This window comes from Dioscorea cayenensis, unplaced genomic scaffold (genome assembly GCF_009730915.1).
Source record: "Dioscorea cayenensis subsp. rotundata cultivar TDr96_F1 unplaced genomic scaffold, TDr96_F1_v2_PseudoChromosome.rev07_lg8_w22 25.fasta BLBR01002035.1, whole genome shotgun sequence".
Classification (NCBI taxonomy): domain Eukaryota; kingdom Viridiplantae; phylum Streptophyta; class Magnoliopsida; order Dioscoreales; family Dioscoreaceae; genus Dioscorea; species Dioscorea cayenensis.
In genome coordinates this window covers 4,442-8,759 of record NW_024088426.1, presented here as the reverse complement: position 1 = coordinate 8,759, position 4,318 = coordinate 4,442, and the positions used below count along the sequence as shown (strand labels likewise).

The 4,318-nt window shown below is 36.9% G+C and overlaps 1 pseudogene; it reads right to left on the bottom strand.

The window, feature by feature from the left end:
- Nucleotides 1–2,592: 2,592 nt before the first annotated feature.
- On the bottom strand, nucleotides 2,593–4,095 carry LOC120257352 (annotated as a pseudogene).
- Nucleotides 4,096–4,318: the final 223 nt, after the last annotated feature.

Below are 4,318 nucleotides of genomic sequence, written 5' to 3'. Positions count from 1 at the left end.
ATTATTCCATTAATATAATTATAAGTAGTTATTTATAATATTAATTTGTGTGTAATTAATTAATAATCAATTATAATTATTATCTAATTAATAACTAAAATTGATAATTATTAATATATAATAAATTTATAAAACATGAATAATTGAAATTTTATTGAAAATAACCTTAATAAAAGCTAATACAATGTAAAAACTAATTAAATTAAAATTAATATTCTGGTAAATCACTAACACTCCCGCCTATATTATCGAAATAGCTTCCAAATGGATTTGATGATGAAGAAGGTGGTTGTTATAAGAAAATAATATATGAAAAGAATATTATAAGAATATTCTTTTTGGAATAAAATTTTAGATTTCGTGGTATCGAGTAAAAATTCTCGTAGTAAAGCACCAAATCTGGGATTTGGGATAAAAAAATTCTGGGATCATGGGTTGGAGATGGTCTAATGCAATGGCCGCAGGATATTGCGCTCCCTCTATACAAGCATTATTTTTTCCTGTTTTGATTTTTGTTTTGATTTCTGTTTTTTATTCTGTTTTTTTTTTCTTTTTCTATTTTTTGTTTTTATGAAATTTATATTTATAATTTTCTATTTTAATTAAGTTAAGTTAATTAACAATTTAAGTTTATATTTTTTTATTTTTGTTTTATTTCTGTTTTTTTTCTGTTTTCTTTTTTTTGTAATTTTGTAATTTTGTTTTTCTATTTTTTTTATAAAATTTATATTTATAATTTCATATTTTAATTAAATTAATAACCTATGTTATAAGTTTATACTTTTTCTTTATCAATAATGTTATATGCCCCGAGTCAAGGTTATCAGACCCAGACCGGACCGCCCGGTTCAACAGGAAAAACCGGAAACTGGCCATGTGGCCGGTCCGGGCATGCCCCTTTGAACCGGGTGTAAAGAGACCCGGTGTTAAATCGATAACTCGGCAAATTCAACCGTGATCCGGTTGTTTTACCCGGAAAATCATTGACCTGGTCGGATTACTTGAAAGTGAGGGTAGTGGTGACTGGTGAGAGAAAGTGAGGGCGGCGGCAAAAAAGAGAAACCCGGCTATGAGTGTGTGTGAGAGTGAGAAGGATCGCGGGCGGCTGTGTGTGAGAGAATTCTTGTTTTTTTAAATTTTTATGAGTACCCAGAATTTTTGTTTTTAATTTTTTTTTTAAGAGTTGGGAACTTGTGATCTTGGGACTTGATGAGAGATTATAAAATTATTAGGTTTTTTAAAATATTTATATTTTAAAAAATCAATATATATATATAAGACTTAAATTTTAAATATTAAATTTAATCAAATTTGAGATATTTTAAAAATAAACAAAGATATAAATTAAAATTTTAAATATTATATTTATTTAATTTTTTTAATTATTAAAATATAAGTTATATTATTTTTTATCATTATTAATCATTATAATAAATTTTTTAATATTTTATTATTGACTCCGTTTCGACCCAGTCAATCCCATCTACCCTTGACCCCTTGGTTTGGCAGGGTCAATACCCGGACTGGGTCTGATAACCTTGCTCCGAGTTGGTGTAAATAACCCACCTGCGGAGTAGATTTTTAATAATATATTTTTTATCAATCCGATTTTATTTTATATTTAATAAATAGTTATAAAAAATATTAAAGATAAAACTATATTATAATATTATAATATATAAATTCAATAGTTGAAAGTGAAAAAAATTTAAAAATATTAAATTTGTTGATAGTATAAACATATAAATTATGGAGGGAGAAAAATATTTCTAAAAACTATATGAAACGCCAAATATAAAATTTTGGGTTTAAAATAGTCTTATAATAACCAAAAAAAATTATAATAACCAAAAAAAAATTATAAAAAACAGATGATCATAGCATAAAACCTGTGATTGAACTTGTCAAAAACAGGAGCCTTTGACAAACCTTCCAAGTGTTTCAAAGAACTTCGGCGAACTTTGGCCTCCACCCAGCTCTGAAACCAAAATAAAAAATGTTTAAAAATTGAACATTTACTTTATGGGAATTTGAAACCTTATTTATATATTATAAAAACAAGGTAAGAGAATTGAGCAAATCATGCTATTTGTAATATGCATATGTTTAAGCACAATTATAATATGCATAATTGTATCAAGCACAATTATAATATGCATAATTGTATCGATCATTCTTTGCTTATACTAACAAGCAACATATAAAATTTAACAATTCATAACATAAACAGAAAAATTAGCCAACGATTTTTGAATCTATTGGTATACGAGTCACCAATAAAACTCTCACCACTCGGTAAGAGTTCAATTCTCGGCTGAGAACACATTTTTTAAAATTATAAATAGTGATTATATATGAGTAGTTCAAACGCCCACATAAACACAGCCACATTCTCATTTATTCCACCGAGCACATCCTGGGTCTTTGTGAATTCACCCCGCTCCTCTTTCCCCAAAAACACAAACAGAACTAACAAATACAACATTTAACAATGGTCCAAACATGTTTCATGGCAAATTATAAGAACTCTTTTCATGTATGCCCAACTGCGAAGACAAACAAGCCACACTCATATTCAAACCACTGAACCAGTAAAAACAAAATAAACATAAAATTTAAAACAAAATCCCAAAACAACCCTTCTCCCACCATCAAAGCTCTTCACAATTCCCAGCTAATTCCATTCCCACAACACATGGGACAACTCACATGCGACCAGTAACCCCACTACTTCACTCTCTCAACTCTAAAATACATAACACAAATAAAAGATCAAAACTATTTAAAAACGAAGGAAGAAAAAATACAACGTGAGTTGCAAACTAACACAATTTTGCTCTCATTTTCTGGCCCAATAATAAGCTGCATAATACCACCCTGCTAGTTCATCAAATTTACAATGAGTACCACCCCTATGAACTGACTGTAATAAGACCATTATAACCCCTATATCTATTGAGGCTACTTCTGGCCTTTCTCGCCGGCACCTTCCTCAATGGGGTTGCTCGTGAACTGCTCCTTGTCTTCGAAGGAGCCGGCTCCGCCTGCTTCGGGCTTCACGGCTGGCTTCGATTTCGGCTTTCGCCAACAGATGCAGCGGGTTTCTTGCCAGGAGTATCCTTAGCCGAGGTCTTGGCGGCTTTGGCTGGCCGACCAGACCGGGCTTTTGGCTTCGGCTTAGGTGAGGCAGCTGCAGACGGCTTCGGCTTAGCCGCTGGTTTAGGCTTCGCCTTCGGCTTGGCTGCAGCAGGCTTGGGCTTTGGCTTGGCTGTTGCTGCTGCTGCTGGCTTAGGTTTCGGCTTCGGCTTCGCCTTAGCTGCAGCAGCGGCGGCGGTAGAAGCGACGGCTTTTGGCTTGGCTTTGGGCTTTGCCGGAGCCATCTTGGACTTCGACTTGGTCACCACGGCGGCGGGCTTAGGCTTAGCCTTAGGCTTAGCAGCTTTGGACTTGGATGCGGCGACGGCTGCTTTCGGCTTCGGCTTGGCCTTCAGCTTGGGCTTTGCTGGAGAAGCAGCCGGCTTCTTCGTCGGCGGCTTAGGGCGAGCTCTGGTGGCGGGGAGCTTGTACGAGTTCTTCACCTTGGCGAGCTTCCGCCAGCGGCGAGCTTCTTCAGCTGATACAGCAACTGCTTCTTGAAGTTCGCCGGAAGCTTATCCTTGTGCTTCTCCTCGAGGTACTTCCCGATCGCGTACTGGCTAGACCCAGACCTCTCCTTCAATGCCGAGATTGCCTCAGTAATCATCTGCAAACCAATCTTAGAATCCATCAACAAATGGAGAAGGAGAAGAAGAAGAAGAAGACCAAAAGTAACAAAAGAGATGAAGAGATAGATCTTACCTCCAGATAAGGAGGATGGGTTGGAGCGCTTCGAGGCTTGCGAGGCTTCGGCTCTTTTCGAAGCCTTGGCCTTCTTCTGCTCCGCTTTCGGCTCCTCGGCGGCCGCCTCTGGGCCTGTATTTGGGGCCGGCTCGTCCGCGATTGTGGCCATGGTCTCGTCAGTCGCCATGGCGATAAGCTTTGCAGGAGGGATTAGGGTTAGGGCTTGAGGATGAGAAGGAGAGCGAGCCGACGAGCGTGGCGTGAGCACCGTGATACCTCTATGTTTATATATTATGTCACTGCTGCGTTCTGATTGGCTATCAGGTGTCCTCAAGGATTGCTTGGAGATAGTTTTGAATTTAGACCGTTGGATTGGCTTTGAAATCGACGGTTGTGAAGGGTTGAATGGTGAGTGTGGGATGGATAGATATGTGATGGAGGGGGGATCAAATGGGGTTGAGGTGTGCTTTTGCCTTCATTTGTTACTTGAATAACTTGG